This window comes from Hyperolius riggenbachi, chromosome 9 (assembly GCF_040937935.1).
Source record: "Hyperolius riggenbachi isolate aHypRig1 chromosome 9, aHypRig1.pri, whole genome shotgun sequence".
NCBI lineage: Eukaryota > Metazoa > Chordata > Amphibia > Anura > Hyperoliidae > Hyperolius > Hyperolius riggenbachi.
Window position 1 is genome coordinate 111,240,237 of NC_090654.1, and position 24,539 is coordinate 111,264,775.

The following is a 24,539-nucleotide window of genomic DNA, read 5'->3' on the forward strand; positions in this document are numbered from 1 at the left end:
GTGTTCGCAATTTTAAGAATAATTACATTGTATTTATTATTTTCGGGGTCAAAGAGTTCACTTCCTGACTTGCGTCAGGGTGAATTAAAAAATCGCTCTGCAAAAGCGCTTTAAAAAATCGCAGTGTGCAGGCAAGTGCCGGGAGGCGCTTAAAATCGCACACAAAATTGCAAAACGTTTGCAATATTTGATTTTAGATGTGTACAAAGCCATGTAAGTTTTCCTTTTTTGTTAGCATTTGTATGTGCATTTTCACATTGCTTTTTTTTTCCCGTGCATACCAATGAAGTTGATTAATATAAAATTGTATGTAATTAACTTTAAAGCTAATGGGAATCTTAAAAATAAAAAATCAACTGGACACTTACCTAAGGAGAGGTCCCCTTCGTTAAGTGCTGGTTCCCTCATTTGAATCCTCCGCCGCAGGAAGCTTTGGAAGTCTTCGGGAGCCCGAGTCCACCCGAAGACATGCGGCTCCAAAATGTGCATGTGTGAGTGCACGACCAAGCACACTCGGACTTCCGAAGCCACCAATTGGTTAAATACTGCTACTGGCTACTGAAGAACCAGTGCCGGAATGTGGGGACCGTGAAAGGATCGGGAAGACTCTATAGTACCCAGAGCTTTCCCTCTACTTAGGTAAGTATCTGGGTGATTTTTTTTTTCAGGTTCCTATTTAATTTAATGTACCCCTGACCTGATGGCTAGATTGTGGAATAAAGCCCATGGTGGACTAGATCACCCCATTCTCAATGTGATTCCACTGCTCATTGTCATCAGGGGTTCCCCGGGTCCGGCCCTCTTCATCTTCAACGTGTTCTTTCAGTCGAAGATAGTTTAACCCTTGTGGTGCCGCACAAGGAGAACTGCGCAGGCCCCAAACCGCTTTTCTCAAAGTGTTCGTTCACAAGCGCTTTGTTTCACTGTGCAAGCACCGTTCTCAACTCACGCCTGCGCAGTTCAGAATTTCTTCACTGCTCGGAGTAACTTCCATTTGATAACCACAGTGATTGATCCGTTTCTGGACAATGCATGCGTCTGACAGGCATTTGTTGAAGGCCCTTATTCAATTCATTTTGGTTCTAAGTGTTATTTTTATACCAAATCAATAAAATACCTTCTAAGCCGCCAGCAAGCAATAAAATACTCAGGATAATTTTGACTGTACTTTTTCCCCTACTTTTTGGGCCTTTTTCAATTGAAGAGTGCTTAAAGCGGATCCGATATGAAAAACTAACTTTGACAAGTAACTTGTCTAAATATCTTATCTAAAGTTTAGATAGTTTACACAGCAAATCTAGCTGCAAACAGCTTTAATAGAATATGATTATTTCTTCCTATGATACAGTGACAGCAGCCATGTTGTTTGTAAATATTACACGGGCAGGCTCATCTTGAGCAAAAAAACCTTATCCCCCTCCTCCTCCCCTCTGCCTCTGAAATCTCTGGCTAGTAATACCTCACCCTCCTCCTGCCCAGACTGAGCTCCCATGCTACTGTCTGAAAGTGCCTTCGCTCTCTGAAAACCTGTGGGTGTGGCTTGTTTAGTTTGTAGGGAATTAGAGTATTAAAACCAAAAAGTATTTGGCTTGAGGAAGGCCCTATAAACAATAGGAAAGGAACACAATTATGCAATGAGTAAAAGTTATCCACTTTAAAAGTTATTTTAATCACTTTATCCACCACTATAGTATATCTACGTCCTCTGTGACTTCATCAAAGCCACGAGGAGGTAGATATACGTCTTGTAGCTGAAGCACTGCTGTGTACGATTGGGCTTGCTCCTGTGCACAATTCTGGCACTATCTGCTGCAGCACTAATTGGGAAAAGGAAATATATGTTCTCTGCACCAATAGGATTGATTTTTACCATTAAAATGCATAGTGAAAAATACACACTGTAGCATTATTTCAGAATCAAATATCCTCACCATATTGTCACAGGAACATAATAAGTTTTCTAATAAATGGGAGAAATAGCCAAACAAAATGTGTTTTTTTTATCTACAGTAGCGCTTTTTAGTTTTAAACTGAAACTGGTAAAAATGTTTTTTTTCTAATTTTTTCCATTTTTTTCTCATTAAAATGCTTAGAAAACAAAATTGTTCAAGGGAAAAAATGCCAAACAATGAAAGTCTAGTTTGTTTTGTAAAAAAGATATATATTCCATTTAGGTGTCATAAGTAGAAATAAAGTTATTACTGATTAAATAAGGACATTGGCCTCAATTCACTAGGATCATGCTGGAGATAATAAGGCAAGAGAAAACTTGCCACCACACAGTGAGAGAGTTATCTCTCCATTCCTTAAAGAGAATCTGTATTGTTAAAATCGCACAAAAGTAAACATACCAGTGCGTTAGGGGACATCTCCTATTACCCTCTGTCACAATTTCGCCGCTCCCCGACGCATTAAAAGTGGTTAAAAACAGTTTTTAAAAGTTTGTTTGTAAACAAACAAAATGGCCACCAAAACAGGAAGTAGGTTGATGTACAGTATGTCCACACATATAAAATACATCCATACACAAGCAGGCTGTATACAACCTTCCTTTTGAATCTCAAGAGATCATTTGTGTGTTTCTTTCACCCTGCATCTCTCATGCACTGAAGTTTCAGGCTGCTTGTTTCGTCCTGCAAACAGCTTTGCCCTTGTCTGTAATTCCTCACTATGTGAAAGCCCAGCCAGCTCAGAGGACGATTTATCCAGCTTGTAAAAGAGAAGAGAGAAGCTGCTCTAATCTAAATAACACACAGGCAGTGTGCAGAGAGGGGCCTGGAAGGGGGAGTTCATAGCAGAACCACAACACTGAAGAACTTGGCAGCCTTCCAGACACAGGCTGACAAGTCTGACAAGAGAGAGATAAGTTGATTTATTACAGAGACTGTGATAGTACAAAGTGCTGCAGTAAGCCAGAACACATTAGAATAGCTTTTGGAACTTGTAGGATGATAAAAAACAGGATGCAATTTTTGTTACGGAGTCTCTTTAAGTTACCTCCTCTGTAGTTAATTTACTTCCTCTGTAGTTATTTTCACACACAGTTAATTAACAGCCTGTCTTTAACGTTAGAATTAACTATTCTAACGTTATTGTAAAGATTGAAGAGTTAACTTAACCACTTAAGCCTATCTGGACAAACATTTTCGTCCAGATAGGCTGCGCGCGCTCCCGCCGCTGGCCGTTAGCCCAGCGATCAATGAATGGGATTATAGATCCCATTCATTAATCAAAGCCCCCCACAGAAAAAACGGCAGCCGTTAATCAGAGTGTAATGGATTGCGGAGATGCCGCTGCGCTGTCTCCGCGTTCAGACCGGCGGTTTCCGCACAGCAGCATGCGTCTGGTTTGCCTGGGCCTTCTAGTGCACACAGATGGAGAGCTGCCCGCGTGCTAGAAGGCAAGCCATTTATGCCAGTAGGAGAGCGATCAGCTGATCAGGTCGATCAGCTGATCCCAGCGCGGTTGCTGAGTGGCGCTGCAGTATATATAGATCTTGCTGGTCAGTCTCTGGTTGTCTGCCGTTGCGAATACTTACTGTGACGAACATTACGGAAAGTCGTGCGCGTAAACGCCAACGATTTTCGTAAGGCCCCGCACAGTTACTGTCAGCCCTGGGTAGAATGACAAATACCTTTCTTTGCTCTTCTTCTGAGAGCATTGCAGGAGTACAGTAGCCTCCCCCACATCCTGTGTCAGGAAAGAATGGCACACGTAGCTAGCTTCCCTGGGGAGAAGCCATTTGGCTACACAGCTCATCTTTCCCCAAAAGAAAAACCTCCTCAAACTGGTTGAGATTCAAATTTCCCTCCAAAAACTCATAGCCTCACACAAAGGGAACGTTAACTTATTAATAATTCAAAATAGGTTTGGCACAGCAAGACCAAAATTACATTTCCTGATACCTAGGAAACAGGTCTATAATTCACATGAATTATCATTCTCTAGCTATCAGGAATCAATTGAGAAACCACTTTATCCAGCATGCGTAGAGCAAATTCGTTAGACTAGGCATGTATAGCCTCATTTAATACAGAGTCGCATGCTGCTTATGAATATGGGCTCGGATTTGCGATACACTAATCTTGGGCCGAGTCACACAAATTATTAATAAATTGGTACATTTCTTGCTCTAAGTCTGAGGGTGGCAACCTGGCTTCCAGGAGGGAACCCTGCCTTAAACACACCTACTTTCCAGGTAGTGACCGCCCCAAAACTGAGGTCAGTAAAAAGTTTTTTCGAGGAACTCCGCCTCAGTTCTTCAATTTCCATCGAGCAGGGAAGTCTAGACATGTGCTCACGGAGAACCGGGCGCATGTTGTGTACAAAGGACTTTTAACCTGAATGCCTACTTTAAACTGGACTATTTTCTTCATTCTTCAAATGGACTGCTCAGCTAACTAAGTAAGAATTTTCTGATTTTATTCCTTTTTATTTTTAAGCTCTGTGTATATGCTAATTGGTGTATATAACTGTATGTAATGCATTTTTGTTATTAAACGTTTTAAAAATCGTTTAGCGGTTATGACCTGTTGCTGAACATACACAATCGTACCTATTCTCCTGAACTCGCTACCCTGTGTTTAATAGAAGTATACAATTTTAACCCGTATCCGGCTCAGATAGTCAGATCTGACCCAGGTTCCTGCATACTGCTAAGGGTTAATAGAGCGTTCTCCAAATCCTAGTAAAATTACAATAGCGGGCTGTGTAACTCGCTTGGTGGCAGATCTTTGAATTGTATGTGTGTGGAGTGATTCGGTTGGTATCAGAACGCTCCCTTCGTGAGTCAGTTCATCAAATTGCGAACGCGGGTTACCCTTCGTGATGAACAAATGACCATGTGAGAGGATTTCTGACGCTGATTGACTGACCCACCCGCAGACCGGCCTAGCGGTCTGTGACATTGGTGGCAGCGGTGGGATTTGTGTATGTTCAGAACATCAACGGCAACGTTATTTGATTAACCTGCCAGAACAGATCAAAAATCTGTGGTCGATAACCGGTGCATTACCATTTATATAGACTAAACGTGTAGCACATAGTTCCCCCCCCCCCCCAATCTCTTTTGCTATCCTATCTTTTATTTGGCAAAAATGGCTGCAGCAAGATACAAGAAAATGTCAGTGGCAGACCTAGTAAACTTGTGTGAGGAAAAAGGCATTGTGACTTATAGAAAAAAGAAATCGCAATTGATCGAGGACTTGTTGCGACTGAATACCCAGCCGGAGCAGATGCTGGGAGAGCACACTCCTGGTTCAGACGGTGCTGTAACTGGGGCAGAGGAAAGTGAGCGGTTGGAGCAAAGCAACCCACTTCCAGACCCAGAGGAAAACGGTACCGCGTCTGAACCGGTCGCTGTAACTGCTGAGGAGCATGGTGGCCGGCAGGAGCCCGCCCATGCCAACCTGTTCTGTGTTCCTGATGCTGGAATGCAACCTGGATTACAAAGGCTGTTGGAGACAAATCCTGATCTGTACATGCAGATTGTCAGAGAAAACGCTGACCGGGCAGAACGCTGGGAGCAGGCAGAACGGGAAGCCTCCGAGCGCCGGTGGTTTGCTGAGAGAGAAGCGGAAAGAGAGGAGAGAGCAGCCGCACGCAGACATGACCTTGAAATGGCCAACCTGCGAGCGCAAGGCCAAAATCCCTCGCAAAGTGCTCCGGAACCACGGCCCACAGCAGGCCTGTTTGGGACTCCCAAGTTTAAATTCCCAGAAATGGAGAAGGGAACCGACCCGGACACTTATTTACACTCCTTTGAAAAGACTTGTCGTCAGCATCATCTGCCCCAGGAGCAGTGGGCGAGATATCTGACACCCAACTTGCGGGACAAAGCGCTTGAGGCGTTTGTGGACTTACCCGCTGAGAAAGACAATGACTATGAGGCGATAAAAGCTGCAATTATCGCCAAATACCAGCTGACCCCAGAGGTCTATCGCAAAAAGTTTCGCTCCCTGCAGAAAGGCCACACCGACTCTTACACCGACCTGGAGAGTCGCCTGCTGACTGTGTTCAGGCAGTGGTCGCGGGGCCTCAAAAAAGACTCTCACCAAGGTCTAGAGGACCTCATCGTGCAGGAGCAGTTGCTGAACTGCTGCACTCCAGATGTCCGACAGTTTGTCTTAGAGCGGAAGCCTGAATCCGCCAAAGCTGCCACAGAACTTGCAGACACTTTTGTGCCCACCCGTGTACCGGACAGCCGCAAACCTCCAGCCCAGAGCTGGAAAGGGGGGAGACCTATGCAACCCAGCTCTCCTCCCCCTGCTAACCGTGGGAATCGGGTCCCACAGCCACAGAGGCCGGATGCTGCACCTGCTACTCATCCGCCTGATGCCACATATGTTCCGAAGTGTTACCACTGTGGACAGCGAGGACACCTCAAGTCTGCCTGCCCCGAGGTGAGGACGCCGTCGCCAGAGCCTAGCGCAGAAGTGGCTAGCGCATCCTCTACTCTACACGCATACCTTGTCATGGGAGCAGCAAATCCTCGACTTTCCGGAAATCATCAAGTCGTGGAAGTTAACGACCAGATCGCTGTTGGTTTCCGCGACACAGGCGCAGAGCTTACCTTGGTTCGCTCTCATCTTGTAGCCAGGGAGAATTTCCTGCCTAATGAGCGTGTCACACTTTTGGGAGTTGGTGGCGCACACGCACGCATCGCCAAAGCTCGTGTTGTTCTCGATTGGGGAAGGGGCCGCCAGTCAAAAGTTGTGGGGGTGACAGATGACATCCCAGTGCCTGTGCTGTTGGGCACCGATCTTGGCACCCTACGATCCTTTTATGAACCTGTGATCAACACCCCGGATTGGCAGTCTGGACCCACTCAGGTACTGTACAAGCTTGGGGAGGGACAGAGGGAGGCAGCCAGGGTAATGGTACCTAGCCCTCCTAGGGAAGGAGGCAAGGAAGCGGTACCTGTTTCTAATGGACAGCTGTCTAATCACGGTTTGTCTGATTCTAAACCTGTCACTGTTGTTCCAGATACCTGTGTACATGATGTGAAAAATGAACGTAACTGTGATGTTAATGTTGTACCAGATGTTGCTAATAGATTTCATGCTGAATCTCCTATTACTAAAAATGATTTATGTTTAAGTGTGATTGCCTCTAATCTAAGAGGTAACAGTCTTGTTTTGCCTGGGTCATATCCGTGCAGGGCAGTGGCAGCAGGCCAGGTGTCAGAGCAGCCAGCTGGGGGCCTAGACCTCCCCTCCTGCTATGACAGCCAGAGTGCTCCACCATTGCCTGCTGTTAACAAACAGCTGGTGGAGACAGGCCATGCCTTCCCTGTCTCAACCTTGCATGTCTTCCCCTTGCAGAAGCAACCCAGTGCAAAACTGCCCAGAGGTCCACCCTCTATCCTTCCTGGAGAAGGGGCAAGCCTCGCCACCCAGGTGAAGGCTGATTCATTTTTTAAAATGTGCTCTAATGTCCACCTAGGTTGTGCTGACCAAAATGTTGTGCCAAGGTGTAGTCAGTTAGAGCAGGGGTATGCCACGCTGCTTCCAGATTCGCAGGCTGATACCCGAGAGTCAGGAAGTGACCCGGATGTCAGCCAACGACTCTCTCCCTTACAGGAAGCGCTACGCAAACCCAGCCAAGCCTTTAGAGGTAAGCCTGTTGGTGTGCATCGCACCGTCCGCAAAGCGGACACTGGGACACACCGGACCATGAGGCCTTATGCTTCTGGTGAGTTGTCCAAAGGGCAGTCAGATAAGAAGTCGAGAACCCGTTCAGTAGCTAAGCGGCGCGTAGAGCGGGTCTGGCAGACTCACTCTGGGCGTCCGACTGGTAGGGGAGAGATGTGACGAACATTACGGAAAGTCGTGCGCGTAAACGCCAACGATTTTCGTATGGCCCCGCACAGTTACTGTCAGCCCTGGGTAGAATGACAAATACCTTTCTTTGCTCTTCTTCTGAGAGCATTGCAGGAGTACAGTAGCCTCCCCCACATCCTGTGTCAGGAAAGAATGGCACACGTAGCTAGCTTCCCTGGGGAGAAGCCATTTGGCTACACAGCTCATCTTTCCCCAAAAGAAAAACCTCCTCAAACTGGTTGAGATTCAAATTTCCCTCCAAAAACTCATAGCCTCACACAAAGGGAACGTTAACTTATTAATAATTCAAAATAGGTTTGGCACAGCAAGACCAAAATTACATTTCCTGATACCTAGGAGACAGGTCTATAATTCACATGAATTATCATTCTCTAGCTATCAGGAATCAATTGAGAAACCACTCTATCCGGCATGCGTAGAGCAAATTAGTTAGACTAGGCATGTATAGCCTCATTTAATACAGAGTCGCATGCTGCTTATGAATATGTGCTCGGATTTGCGATACACTACTACATTTATAACCCGTATGCGTGAATCTGGCTCAGATAGTCAGATCTGACCCAGGTTCCTGCATACTGCTAAGGGTTAATAGAGCGTTCTCCAAATCCTAGTAAAATTACAGTAGCGGGCTGTGTAACTCGCTTGGTGGCAGATCTTTGAATTGTATGTGTGTGGAGTGATTCGGTTGGTATCAGAACGCTCCCTTCGTGAGTCAGTTCATCAAATTGCGAACGCGGGTTACCCTTCGTGATGAACAAATGACCGTGTGAGAGGATTTCTGACGCTAAACGACTGACCCACCCGCAGACCGGCCTAGCGGTCTGTGACACTTACGTGTGAGCACTCAGACCTCAGTCAGATCCCACAGTGTGTTAGAACTAGGTGGACCTGGGAATTCACACTTAGCCAGATTACTACTGTGTTATACTTAGACCAGTTCCGGGGTGTTGAGACCAAGGACCTCACACCCAAGCTTAGGATCACTGTGTCATTGCTGTGTTATACTTTAGACCAGTTCCGGGGTGTTGAGACCAAGGACCTCACACCCAAGCTTAGAATCACTGTGTCATTGCTGTGTTATACTTTAGACCAGTTCCGGGGTGTTGAGACCAAGGACCTCACACCCAAGCTTAGGATCACTGTGTCATTACTGTGTTATAATTTAGACCAGTTCCGGGGTGTTGTGACCAAGGACCTCACACCCAAGCTTAGGATTACTGTGTCATTGCTGAGTTATTCTCTAGACTAGTTCCTGGGTGTCGAGACCAAGGACCTCACACCTCCGACTAGGACTGTGCTTTATATCTGTTATGACTATTTGCTCTGTCGACCTCTCTCTTGCTTACTGATTCGGTACCTCTGCATATCTGTTTACCTGTTGCCAAACCCTGCCTGTACCCGGTTACCGAATCAGCCTTCTGTCTCTGTACGTTATCTGCTCGTGTGTTGCCGACCTGGCCTGCCCGACCCTCCAGGCTGTCACTCATCCCTTGAGTGCTCATTCTATCTGTACTAGCTGTGGCACTATTCCACCAAGTGTCAGTTAGCTGTTAGGACTCCGGCTCCTCAGAGAGTCCGGCCTGCTAGCAGCTAGTGGCCTCTACTCCTCTGGAGCCCCCCTGGCTGCAGAACAGTCTATATCTGATCACCAAGTATCACTGGTTGCCAGGTTCTCTCTATTTCCTCTCTCTAGGGAGAGTTTCTGCACAGCCGAGGGCCACCTGCTCCTCAGGTGGTTCCTGGCCGAGCTGCCTGTGTCTTCCGCCTCACGGGAGATAGCCTACAGTTACACCAAACACTTACACTTTATTAGGTGTCCAGAGGTTAGTCATACTTGTATTATTGGTGATTCTGCAGATCATCCATAATCAAGTATACATCTGTATTATTGATGATTCTGCAGATCATCAATAATCAGATTCTCTCTGTGTGCTGACACCAATCGTTACAGAGAGGCTGCGGGTTTTCTGAGTTACAAAATGTTTCCTGTCCTCATTCTTCTTCCTGGAAGCGTACGATCACGCTTCCAGGACTTTTTCACTGTGGCCAAATCGTAAAACTACACCCACATCCATTCTTTTTATAAATAAATAGCTAATTTTAAATGTAAAAAAAAATGTGTTTACCTCCGACACCACAAATTACCCACATATCATTTTTAATACAAAAAAATGTACAATAAAAAAAAAAAAAAACATAAATAGTTACCTAAGGGTCTGAACTTTTTAAATATACATGTCAAAGGAGTATATTAATATAATTTTTTTAATTATGGGCTTATAAATAGTGATGGACACAAATTGAAAAAATGCACCTTTATTTCCAAATAAAATAGCGCCATACATTGTGATAGGGACATAATTTAAATGGTGTAATAAGTGGGGCAAATAAAATACAGTGGCTTGCAAAAGTATTCGGCCCCTTGAAATTTTCCAAATTTTGTCACATTACTGCCACAAACTTGAATCAATTTTATTGGAATTCCACACGAAAGACCAATACAAAGTGGTGTACACGTGAGAAATGGAATGAAAATCGTACATGATTCCAAACATTTTTACAAATCGGTAACTGCAAAGTGGGGTGTGCTTAATTATTCAGCCCCCTGAGTCAATACTTTGTAGAACCACCTTTTGCTGCAATTACAGCTGCCAGTCTTTTAGGGTATGTCTCTACCAGCTTTGCACATCTACAGACTGAAATCCTTGCCCATTCTTCTTTGCAAAACAGCTCCAGCTCAGTCAGATTAGTGTAACGATTGGTGTAGCAACACAGACGTCTGATTAATGTGTGATCTGCAGAATCACCAATAATGCAGACTTTATACCTGATTATGTGGCGATCTGCAGTTTCACCAATAATGCCAGTATAGAAAGCTGAGGTACTGTGGTAATAGTGTTTGGTGCAACAGTAGATGAAAAGGTAGATCTCACCAGAGGAGCTGGGGAGAGCTATCAGTGACAATGACAGATGAGTTTGACTAAACCTCACCAGAGGAGCTGGTGGGCACTATCTGCAAATAGTCTGTGCTAGGCCCCACCAGAGGAGCTGGAGGGTACTAGCTGAATTACTAACTGAGTAGCTAAGAGCCCACACCAGAGGGACAGGTGAGTGCTATCAGCAATAGTAATCAGATAGTTTAACTAGACCTCACCAGAGGAGCTGGTGGGTACTATCAGAGCACCTCTCCAGTGACAAGAGCTCACTGGAGAGTAGAAGGGTCAGACAGGCAAGGTTTCAGCAACAGAGAGGCAGGTATAGTACACAATCAGAAGGCAAAAGAATAGTAAAGATTCAGGCAGAGGTTCGGCAACTAGATCAGATGGGCAGAAGTACAGAAACGTTGAGCAAAAGCAGAGTCAGAGATAAGCCAGAGTCATACACAGAATATCAATAATACAATAAAGCAATAATCCTAGTCTTGTGTGAAATCCCTGGTTTCCTCCCAGATCAAAGCACACCGGATACTAGTCTAAGGTCTGAGCACTAACACTGACGTATTCGCAACAGCAGACAGTTTGCAAGTGAGCAGAGAAAGCTTTTGAAGCAGCGAGGAGAGCCCACAGCCGCGCCCATGCCCAAGTAGCCAATCCAGGCGCTGTGAGTCTCTCCTGACGTCAGCCAACCGGCAGGTCAGCTGACGCACCTTCTCCCAGCATAAAGGTCCTGTCTCTGTGCACACCCGCGCGAGACAGCGACCCTATGAGCAACAGACAGTCCCGTCCCCGGCGTGCTAGACGCCGGCGGAATGGATGAGGCCTCAGAACCGGGAACAAAGGTGGCTGCAGAGACACCCTGCGTACCTGCAGCCGCCATCACAGCGGATATTACAATTAGATGGACAGCGTTTGTGAACAGAAGTTTTCAGATCTTGCCACAGATTCTTGATTGGATTTTGATCTGGACTTTGGCTGGGCCATTCTAACACATGGATATGTTTTATTTTAAACCATTCTATTGTTGCCCTGGCTTTATGTTTGGGGTCGTTGTTCTGCTGGAAGGTGAACCTCCACCCCAGTCTCAAGTTTTTTGCAGACTCCAAGAGGTTTTCTTTCAAGGTTTCCCCGTATTTGGCTCCATCCATCTTCCCATCAACTCTGACCAGCTTCCCTGTCCCTGCTGAAGAGAAGCACCCCCAGACCATGATGCTGCCACCACCATATTTGGCAGTGGGGATGGTGTGTTCAGAGTGATGTGCAGTGTTAGTTTTCTGCCACACATAGCGTTTTGCATTTTGGCCAAAAAGTTCCATTTTGGTCTCAACTGACCAGAGCGCCTTCTTCCACATGATTGCTGTGTCCCCCACATGGCTTGTGGCAAACTGCAAACGGGACTTCTTATGCTTTTCTGTTAACAATGGCTTTATTTTTGCCACTCTTCCATAAAGGACAACTTTGTGCAGTGCACGACTAATACTTGTCCTATAGACAGATTCCCCCACCTGAGCTGTAGATCTCTGCAGCTCGTCCAAAGTCACCATGGGCCTCTTGATTGCATTTCTGATCAGTGCTCTCCTTGTTTGGCTTGTGAGTTTAGGTGGACGTCCTTGTCTTGGTAGGTTTACAGTTGTGCCATACTCCTTCCATTTCTGAATGATCGCTTGAACAGTGCTCCGTGGGATGTTCAAGGCTTTGGAAATCTTTTTGTAGCCTAAGCCTGCTTTAAATTTCTCAATAACTTTATCCCTGACCTGTCTGGTGTGTTCTTTGGACTTCATGGTGTTGTTGCTCCCAATATTCGCTTAGACAACCTCTGAGGCTGTCACAGAGCAGCTTTTTTTGTACTTGACATTAGATTACATACAGGTGCACTCTATTTAGTCATTAGCACTCATTAGGCAATGTCTATGGGCAACTGACTACACTCAGATCAAAGGGGGCGGAATAATTACCCACACCCCACTTTGCAGTTATTTATTTGTAAAAAATGTTTGGAATCATGTATGATTTTCATTCCACTTCTCACGTGTACACCACTTTGTATTGGTCTTTCATGTGAAATTCCAATAAAATTGATTCATGTTTGTGGCAGTAATATGACAAAATGTGGAAAACTTCAAGGGGGCCGAATACTTTTGCAAGCCACTGTACATAGGTATTAATTACGGTGGCAAGTATTAATTTCAAACTATAATGGCCAAAAACTGAGAAATAATGATTTTTTTCCATTTCTTTCTTAATTTTCCTGTTAAAATGGATTTAGAATAAATCAATTCTTAGCAAAATGAATCACCCAAAGAAAGCCTAATTGGTGGCGGAAAAAACAAGATATAGATCAATTCATTGTGATGAGTAGTGATAACGTTATTGGAAAATGAATTGGAGGTGAAAGTTGCTCAGATGCAAAAAAATAAACAACCCTGGAGGCTGAAGTGGTTAAAGACAGAAGAGTTAACTTTAGGTTTGCCTGAGGTAAAATGTTTCCTGAATACTACATGCCTCATCACCATGGTGATAACTCTAGAAACTTATTAATGACAGGAGATAAGCTTAGTTAATTGAGGCTATTGCTATAATGTCAAAACTGCTCTGGTCCATAAGGGTTAAATAAGGTGTGGATGTAAAGTGGTTAAACAAGATAAAAAAAATATCTCCTAGGAGAAAACTTAAGAGAAAACGTGAATGGCCTATGGCCCCGAAATGTAGTGTGTTAATGCGGTAATATGCAGTATAATCCTTTTAGGAGCCACATATAGTTTAACTATATGGCCCAGATGCAATTCACTTTTTCTCCTGAGTTTTCTCTTAGAAAATAATTTTTCATTTTCTATTTAAAATAACTTTCAAGCGGTTTTCAACTAAAAAGTTCTGGAAAGTAGGTGAAAAAGTACTATCAAAATTACTTATAGTATTTTCTTGCTTTCTGGTGGCATTTTATTGACAAGTTTAAAATTATCACCTAGGAGAAAACTCGGGAGTAAAAGTTAATTGCATTTGGGCTTATGTGTGCTGCAAGGCCACATTTTTCTTGCAGCTGGGGTAGTGTGCCACAGTAGATCACGATCGGGCTTGGCTGTTTCCACCAGAGTGGAGAGCCACTACTGCACATGCGTGCACATTGATATGGAGCTTTTCAGGGGGTCCCAGCGCTAGATTCCTTCTACTCAGGAAGAATGGGAAAGTCTCTTTAGGATCCAGAGCTTCAATATAGGTAGCCTCTCACCACCACTAGAGAGCTGGGCAGTGAATCACCACAAAATTCAGCTCCCCATCGCTCACTCCTCCCTGTGCAGCCCTGTGGAACACTTCAGACCTCAAATCAGCGGTAACCTGGCCACGGTGAAGAGACAGCCAGGCAAACGGTGCACAGGGATGGTGCGTATATGTCACATACAGGAAGTGGTCTGGTCTCTTTTCTGCTGATCTGAGGTGTGAAGTATGCCACAGGGCAGCATGGCGATTAGTGAGCGAGGAGGGAGTCAAACTTTGTAGAGGCAGGATGGGACCAGGACAAGATGGGCAATTATGTGGCAGACAAACCTGGTGCGTACCACCTGGCCAACAGCAAATTACCACTGGTGGCACGCGTACCACAGGCTGAAAAGCCTGGTCCTGACCTAGGCGATAACTCAGGTGAAAAAGTTAAATGCATAGGGGCCCATGTCAGAAGGGAGTAGTGTAAGGGCCATAATGTTAAATTACATACAATAGAAATTACAAACCAGTGTGGGAGGGTAACAATATTCATCTTTCTTCCATCTTTCTTTTAGGTTCCAGTCAGCTTTCCTTCTGTCACTTGATGAGTAAGAGCATAAATGGAAATCCTCATCTTACAGCTCCCAACTGAGCACATGTGTAAAACATCATGCATGGGCACTTTGTCATAGAGAATGCTGAATAAATCTAGAACCTAGGTTCTCAATGTGTGGTACACGTACCCCAGGGGTACTCAGGGTCTGATGGGTCCAGGAGGTACTCAGGCTTGATATACTAGACCAAGAATAACACATTTAGAGATTTAGAAAATGATAAATATTATTTAAAAAACACAAAATGAGTGTTCTAGCTAATTAAAAGCAATACTGTAGTAAATGTTTGGAAATGGTTTAGAAACAATTATCATGTACTATGATTAAATATATATTTGTCAAGGGGTACATGTGATAGTGTTTACTATGCTAGGGGGTACTTGGTGAGTACAGGGTTTTAAAAAGGGTATATACCAATACAATGTTGAGAAACACTGATCTAGAAGAACAGGATGCTAATCTAAGCTACTCTTCTTAAAGGGAACCTTAACTGAGAGAGATATGGATGTTTCCTTTTAAACAATACCAGTTGCTTGGCACTCATGATGATCTCTTGTTGCAGTAGTGGCTGAATCACACACCTGAAACAAGCATGTAGACTTCAGTCAGAGCACCTGATCTGCATGCCTGATCAGGGGCTGTGGCTAAACGTATTAGAGACACAGGATCAGCAGGGAAGTCAGGCAACTGGAATTATTTTTAAAGGAAAAATCCAAATACTTCTCAGTGTAGGTTCCCTTTAAAGAAGCACCACAACAACATTTTGCAGAATGTAATAAGTGATTTAGGAGACCCAATTTTATGTTCATTATTCTGGTTTCAGAATCAGAAACATTTCCTATATCAATACAGTATATTGCTGTACATTGGTATGTAACTCTGCCCTCCCAGTGATGCTTAGCCTCACTATTAAGTTGTGTAGCATTCTGCCCCAGACTATGGTAGATCTGGTGTTGTTTCTGCTCACTTTGGAACATACAACAACCAAACATTCCGCAGTGATGCTCCTTGCCAGCAGTAAATATCTTACTACCTGTGATAAAGTAAATTGTGTAAATCAGGGTGAGGAAACATTTTACAATGGGCAAACATTGAATAAATGATTTATACATGAATATTGTAAAATATAAGCAATTGTAATCAATAAGTTACATTCAATACATCCCCTCTTTAACTTCCTTAGCGGTATGCCTGACACTGTGTCGAGCATACCACCAGCTGTCCCCAGGAGTTCCCAATAATGAAATAAACATGCCAAATGGCTGTAAATCCTTTAGCTAGCACTAGGCTAGCTAGTTCTAGTGTCGGGCACCCGCCGCTCCCCTGCGATCCCCCCGATCCCCCAGTTTATACATTACCCCGCCCTGGATCCAGCGATCGCGCAGCCTCCCGCCACAGCTGCTGTCTCTCTATGGGGAGGATCGGGTTTGCGCATGATGTCAGCGACGTCATGACGTCATCTGCGATCCTCCCCATAGTGAAGACCAGAGCTGTCTGGGGAGGCTGCGCCGATTGCTGGATCCAGGCTGGGTAATGTATAAACGGGGGAGCGTCGGGGATGGGAGGGTGCCGGAGACTTCTTCTAGCTAGAATAGTGCTAGCTAGAGGGTTTACAGCCATTTGGCACATTTATTTAAAAATCGGGCTAAAAGTAACAAAACCTCCTGAGCGGCGTAACGCTCAGGAGGTTAAAGAACACCTGTAATATCTTAAAATATAAAAATAGTTTAAGGTACCTGGGGCTTCTACCGGCCCCCTGCAGACATTCTGTGCCCGCGAAAGGACAAAACGATCCTATGCTCCCCTGCCGTGGCTCACTTTCGCTACCACCGACTTACAAGTCGACGGCATCGCGTGGCATAGTACATCCTGCGCGAGCATCCTGCGCAGGCATAGTACAAGAAAACCTCGTACTGCACCTGCGCAGGATGTTACTGGCGGCGGGAACAAGGATGTGTGTGGCCTTAGCCACGCAGGTGCAGTGCCCATTGAAAAGGATAATGATAGTTAGCCGTGGCAGGGGACCGGAGGATTGTTTTGTCCTGGCGCGAGCGCAGGATTTCTGCGGGAGGGCTGTTGGACACCCCAGGTAAGTTAAACTCTTTTTTTGTTTTTTACAATATTACAGGTGTCCTTAGTGTTCCCCAACCCTGTCCTGAAGGCCCACCAACACTGCATGTTTTGTATAAATCCACAGAGGTAGTTAATCAGCTCTGCTGCAACACTAATTACCCCACCTGTGATTGTGTGTGGTTTCCTGCAAAACTTGTACTTTTGGTGGGCCTTGAGGACAGGTTTGGGGAACTCTACTTTAACCCCCCTGGCAGTATGAAATGTGCGGCTGCGCAGCCGCGGGAGGATTTTTTTTGGCATTTTTTTTTTTTAGCATGTAGCCAGCCTAGCGCTAGGTACATGCTTTCCCCCTCCCCACGGCGTCCGCCCGTCCCCTCCGATCGCCGCCGGCGCCGCTTGCCCATAAGGAAATCCCGTTCTGATCGGGATTTCATTCAGGGCTTCCCCCGAATGGAGTGACGTCACGGACGTCGTGACGTCACAGGGAGTCCCGATCCACCCCATAGTGCAGCCTGGCGGCGATTGGCCAGGCTGCGCAAGGGGTATGCGGGGGGGGGGCCTGTTTCCGCGGCGGGTAGCGGCGCATCGGCGGAGGGCGGCGGCTATCAGAGCAAACACGCAGCTAGCAAAGTGCTAGCTGCGTGTTTGAAAAAAAAAATATGTAAATCGGCCCAGCAGGGCCTGAGCGGCACCCTCCGGCGGCTTACCCCGTGTCACACACGGGGTTACCGCCAAGGAGGTTAAGGAACTCTGAGGAAACCAAAGTCAAAAACTAATGGAGCTAGGGGAACCTTGAGGGAAGAACAAAAAATAGTGCACCCTAACACTATGCAAATTCCATACATCATGCAATAAAATAACCAACAAAATGTAATGCACATACTGCTTTACTACCTGTTCATCCCTATGGCCAGTGCAGGTTTTCACTCAGTTTGTCCAATAATATGTTATCAGCACGGAGTTACCAGATAACATGCAGAAAACAGCAAACTGTTCAAAGGGTTAAACGGGCACCTTCTGCTACAGGCAGCGTTGCTGTGTTTTGCATCCATTTTAATATGCGCGATACGCAACATGCATTGTCTAAGGCCCCATACACACATCAGACCATAGTCTTTTGAAAATGAAAGATCACAGACCAAACTTACCACCCTTCATGTAGTATGAGAGCCATACTCTACACAGTCTTTTCTATGGAGCTGAACTCCACATCAGAAAAAAATCTTTGCAAGATGCTGCACACACAGATGCTGTACAGACACAAAAGATCAGTATCTGCAAAAGATCTGTTCCTGCCAAAAATCCATTCCTGCAAATTGCAATGATAGTCTATGAGATCTGCAGATCATCATACACACATGATTTAACTGACATTCATCTGCAGATCAGATCCACCAGGATGGATTTTCAGATCTGCAGATGATTGCTTGATCTGCAGATGAATATCAGTTAAATCATGTGTGTATGATGATCTGCAGATCTCATAGACTATCATTGCAATTTGCAGGAATGGATTTTTGGCAGGAACAGATCTTTTGCAGATACTGATCTTTTGTGTCTGCACAGCATCTGTGTGTGCAGCATCTTGCAATGATTTTTTTCTGATGTGGAGTTCAGCTCCATAGAAAAGACTGTGTAGAGTATGGCTCTCATACTACATGAAGGGTGGTAAGATTGGTCTGTGAACTTTCATTTTCCAAAGACTATAGTCTGATGTGTGTATGAGGCCTAAATGTACTCTATGCAAGAAATACTAGCAGTTAGGAAGCAGTGCGATGTACTGGGAAGTTATACCAGGATGTACTGTAGATTGATATAAACTAGTCTGGTCACAGCTAGGTACCTGCTGGGCTACATGTTATAAAAGATATAATTATAGACAGCTTGATTAACCAAGGAATCTGCATTGCAAAGACTGACAAATTGTGCAGCTAGCAAAATGCCTTGTATTTAACCCCAAAAAAAGACTTTTAAGTAGTCTTAAAAAAGAAATATATTTATATAAAAATGTCTAATGTCAAGTAGAATTGAAAAAGATTTGGACTGGGCTGGCTGTGTTATGTTTAACAGTTAGTTGTGCTAAAAACATTTGTTAATACATCTTTTGATTACAAAGAAAATAAAAGAGCAAAAAGATTATGATGAAGAAAAGAAGACCCCTAAACCTCTTACAAAACTGTATAAAAATGTTATTTCATTCAAGTATTTTTCAACATTCTTGTTGGTGTTTCTATTTTGATCGATATTTAAAGGATGTCTTAAATAAACTTGAGTAACTCAGTTTATGATTGAATGCAATTATGTCCCTTATTTGGCAAATGGCAAAGACCGACCATTCTGTTCTCTCAAAGGCATCTCTTTTCCTAGGCTATGTTTATGAAATAATTTCTACCTGTAGGCCATTTGCCATTAGGCTAGCTGGTTGGATAGAATTTTAAAAAGTCTGCATCCAGAGTATAAATAATACATTTTAATTCTAATAAATGCCTAATCCACTGCCGTGGAATTCTCCCCATATGAATGAATATGGACTTTTGAAATACCTCTTTTATTCACAGGGTTGGCTGCCTATTTGTCAGACAGGACAGTTAATTGGTAGCACATAAACCTCCTTCACAGTCTGTACTGTACTGACCCAGCCATCTTTGAGTACTTGAAATATCTTATTGGTGTCCACCATCATTGGGCACAAGTTCTTTGCTGGAAGGCATACAAACCGATTGATTGGCAGGGATGGGCCAAACATTCACTCACTGGCCTCTCTCCATGGGGATACCATCTTGCATTGCCGGTGTGCTGAATGTGCCTTTTTTAGCACCCCCACACCCCACCCCACCTTAAATGCAGTACCAATTCTGCTTGCACACTATTGAAAGCAGCTGCTTTCTTACAATTTACTGCTTTTTAACATTAAAAAATTGATCACCGTAGGTCTGGGGATTTGAAGATTTGCCCCAATGTTTCCAAGTACAGGTAATATGCATATGTTTTGTTAACAGGTAATGTGCAAAAGTTGTCTGGTAGAAAAAGAGAAATGTCCAGTTCTGAAGATTTTTTTCCACACCTTCACTTTGTTTTAAGGCTGAGTTTATAACAAGGTAACATATCTGCGCAACTAAAATTCAAAATCAAAAGTCTTCCGCCAAAGTCCAGTTCTCAGAAAAACTGTATCTTAAATATCTAATGTGCAAAAATACGACCAATATTCCGCCACCACACCAAAAGATGAAAGCTCTTACCAGATCCTATTAGACCCAAGCAGCAGGCATTGTCACCTCTGATCTCCAATGTGGTCCATGTTAGCAGATAATATTATGGTCACTCAGCCAATGTTTTTCTTATCTGCTAAAGTAGACTACATTGGAGATCGGTGATGACGGTGCCTGCTGCCAGTCTGGGAACGCTACATTAGACCTTACAACTTGAGTCTAATAGGATTTAGTAAGTGCTTTCTTATTTTGTGTGTAGAAGCACAGCCGCAATGTGCGGCCTGAAGTACAGCCTAAGCAGTAGCATAGAATGGCTCCGTGCTACTGCACTGGTGTAAACCCACTGGTGCCTGCACAGTGCAGCCATGCTTGTACATGTATGAGAGCGCAGCCGTGAAGATTAAGAGGATCCCAGCTAGCAGTGGAGGCGTTGCGGTGGATTGGGGAAGCCTCTGGAGCATCCAGATGCTCCCCCCTACTGATATGAATATGTAACTTTTTTTAACCTCTTGCCGACCGCATCACGCCGATGGGCGTGGCCGCGGCGGCAGCCCCAGGACCGCCTGACGACGATTGGCGTAAAGTCCTGGGGCCAGCTAATGCAGGAGATCGCACGCAAGCTGCGCGCGCATCTCCTGCTTAGGGGGCGGAGCTCCGCCCCGCCTTCAGTCTCCGAGCGGCTATTGCCGCTCTGGAGACTGTTAGACGGCGTGATCGCCGTCTATTTGCATGTGTACTAGGGACAGCCTTGTGACACGGTTGTACCCCTGGGACACTGGAGAGCGATCGGCTCTCATAGGCAGAAGCCTATGACAGCCGATCGCCATAATTGGCTGGCTGTGGGGAGGAAGGGAGGGAATTGTTTTAAAGAAACATACTGTTTTTGACAAAAAACAGTAACAAAAATATTTGTAAAAAAAATAAAAATCTGGGGGCGATCAGACCCCACCAATAGAGAGCTCTGTTGGTGGGGAGAAAAGGGGGGGGGGGAATCCCTTGTGTACTGTGTTGTGCGGCCCTGCAGCTTAACCTTAAAGCTGCAGTGGCCTAGTTTAATAAAAATGGCCTGGTCACTAGGGGGGTTTAGCACTGCAGTCCTCAAGAGGTTAAAGAAAAATTACAGGTGTAGTTTGAAGGATACCTAAGCTCTATAAAGCTCTAATGCCAAAAATGACACTTACTGTGTGTGTGGGGAGTAGTGCAAAAACTTACCGCACCTCCCTTCTCCCTTGCTCTGGCGTCAGCCTCCGGTTTCCTGCAAAGCAGCCCGTTCTGAAGTCCAGGTCGGGGAATGCGCAGTATGTCCCCGGGAGATGTGCGCACTCATGTGGAAACACATACCCAACGCCCACTGGACTTGAGGTCGGCGGGAAGCAAGGCCTCCTGTAAGGTTCCCTTTAAAAAGTGATCAAATTATTTCACAACACCAAAATGCAGCATTACATTGTGTTCTCTAAAAATGGCCAAATATTACCACCTTTTCTAGTCCCTGCAGCGTACCCCAAAGATAAATCACATCTTGGGGAGACATTAAATCATTTTCCAGTGAATGTCTACAATACGTAAAGTGGATCTGGATTTTTGCACAAGACAGAAGGAAAACAGAGAGAAATGCACCCTGTATGTATTTAGAGAGTTTAGCCTATTTCCCCTTCATTTGTGTCTAATCACAAGTGTTTAAGAAATTGTGCTGTGAAAAAGTGCTGTGTTTAAGAAATTAAAAAAAAAAAATATGAGAAGAAAAATTATGTTATTGTCAATTTCACACACAAAAAAATGTGGAGAAGTATTTGAAGGCATCCTCGGAAGAATACCTTATGGCAGAGTTCCCCAACCCTGTCCTCAGAGGCACTAAGCTGATCACCAGGAGGCATGAGTTGTTATACTCCTCATTATGGCTTGATGAAGTGGGTTCTACCCATGAAACGCGTTTCACTTTTTGGAGTATGTGAATAAATTATTTTTTTGACCAATATCAACAATTTCTTGTGTCTACTTTGGGAAAGTAATTCCACCACTAACCCCCCTGTTTTTTAAACCTTTTATCACAATTTACTGCAATTTTATACTTCTGGCGTCTCTGTTCCTGTGTACAATTACCTGTCCTCAAGGCCCACCAACAGTACATGTTTTGCAGAAAACCACAAACATGCACAGGTGAGGTAATTAGTGTCTCAGCAGAGCTGATTTACTACATCTTTGGATTTTCACAAAACATGCACTGTTGGGCCTCAATTCACTAAGCTTTATCAAACACTTTATCGAATGTTTGATAATTTACCTCATGAGTAAAATCAAATTTTGAATTCACTAAGGTGTTATAGATTTATTGAACATTTTATTAATAAAACATTCGATAAATCTATAACACCTTAGTGAATTCAAAATTAGATTTTACTTGTGAGGTAAATTACAAGTACATCCCTGTTATTTTTAAATAGCGCCATGTTTCTCACATCCATTGGCGGGTTTATACTAGCAGTAGGACTAAACAGTAGGGATGGGAACAAAGGGTACTACTCACTTGATTCTGGCTACCACTATATAGAAAACTACTTTATAGGAAGAGAAAACAGGGTGGTTTGTTCCTGGACTTGAGAATGCCCAGTGGATCTAGGTAAAAGAATGGCCACACGGCAAAAAATAAATAAACATAAGCATTAGACTAGGTTCACAGTGAGAGTTGTGTTGTATTCCCTATAACAGCAGGAATGCTACAGAACCAGAGGAGGACTGGGACCTTCGGGACTAGGGGGAAAACACAAAATATACAGCATATCTATCTTTGTGCAAATATATCAATAGTAATATAAAGCAGACCCCTCCTCCAGCCATACACAATATTTTACTATGCCTCACCCCTTGCACACAAACTGTGACAAACATGTCTCGCAGAGTAGCAGTGACTCTCCTTGTGTGCAGGCACTACTCTTCTCAGTGTTATGTCCTTGCAGGGTTTTCTTGGTCAGCACTGCAGCAATCATTTCCCCACATATGAAATGTAGCAAACATTACCCCACACATGAAATTACCAAACATTACCGCACACATGAAATTCAGCAAATGTTCCCCACACATGAAATGCAGAAAATGTTAACACACACATGAAATGCAGAAAACATCACCCTACACATGAAATGCAGCAAAAATTACCCGAACATGAAATGCAGCAAAATCTACACAAACATGATACTAGCAGATACAAGCCTTAACTAACTGTGCAAGCGCAGAACACTTCCAGGAGTGCAATCGAGGAGGCACGTGGACAGGGAAGTGCATGCAGTGTCAGGGGCTGACAACAGAAAAACAGAGGGAACCAGACAGACACTTTCGAAGCTGATGGGGTACAGGGGGCTGGAAGAAAACCCATGTAATATATATCCTCATACTCTTCCCCCGTCTCAGGTATATTTTAATGCAGCCACACTGTCACTAACTTATCCAAATATTTCACTAGGCACCTCTGCTGCAACCTCCAAACACTCACTGACTTTTGAAAACCTGGCAGAATGGCTGGTCCAGCATTAGCCTGGCAATGACTCTCTATCCTCTCTGTGCCTCCTCATCCTCTAATGTGGCATTGTTAGATACATCCAGGGTCCCTTCACTCAGCACTGCAGCAGCTTGCATGACTCCTTTTGTTGTAAAAAAGAGATGCATTTTTAGTTGCAGTTTCTCCTTTTATTACCTTAAAGAGAACCCGAGGCCGGGTTCTTCCATCGCAATCCATATACAGAGGCTGGGCCTGTCTATAGAGCCCAGCCTCTGTTGCTAATTAGTTCCCTCCAAAGCCCCCCCCCCCCCCCCGCGCGCTGTCAGACCCCATAAAACACAGCCACGCTACGCGGCTGTGTTTACCTCACTACTGTCACTCTCGCCGCTCCCCCGCCTGCTGAATCGCTCCGGTCCCCGCCCGCGTCCCTTCCCTCCAATCAGCGGCGAGGGAAGGGACGTGGGCGGGGACCGGAGCGATTCAGGAGGCGGGGGAGCAGCGAGACTGACAGTAGTGATCTAAACACAGCCGGCTGCGACACGCTTCATGTCGCCAGCGCGGCTGTATTTTATGGGGTCTGACAGCGCGCGGGGGGGGGGCTTTGAAAGAAACTAACTAGCAACAGAGGCTGGGCTCTATAGACAGACCGAGCCTCTGTATATGGATTGCGATGGAAGAACCCCACCTCGGGACGGGTTCTCTTTAATACATTTATATTCCTTCAACATGTATTTTTGTTTTCAGTGAATTCACATCATTTTATATTGCCCTTTACAGAAAATAGCATCAGATCTTTGCTCCTGAAATGTGTAAAATGGAAAGATTTCGATTATTAGCGCTTGAACATACTGTTTTGTCTGGAAGGAACCAATTCATACGGGAAGAATTGTGTAATGATTATTTATGTTTCCATAAGTGCTTGTTCTGTTTAGTCTGGCATAATACTCCATTACCCCCCGAGTATTCATACTAAAATGTTCACAAATTATTATTGTGAAAGCAGATCAGATTACATTTTTATGGTATTATTTTTTTCTGTACTCACCCCCAAAGACATCGGTACACCATATGTACTTTCCTGTTTTCCCTTGCTTGAAAGTACTTCTGATGCATTTTTTTGTTTTTGACGTTAGATACTTACCTTAGTGGTGAGATGCCTTAGGGTGGTCCACAGG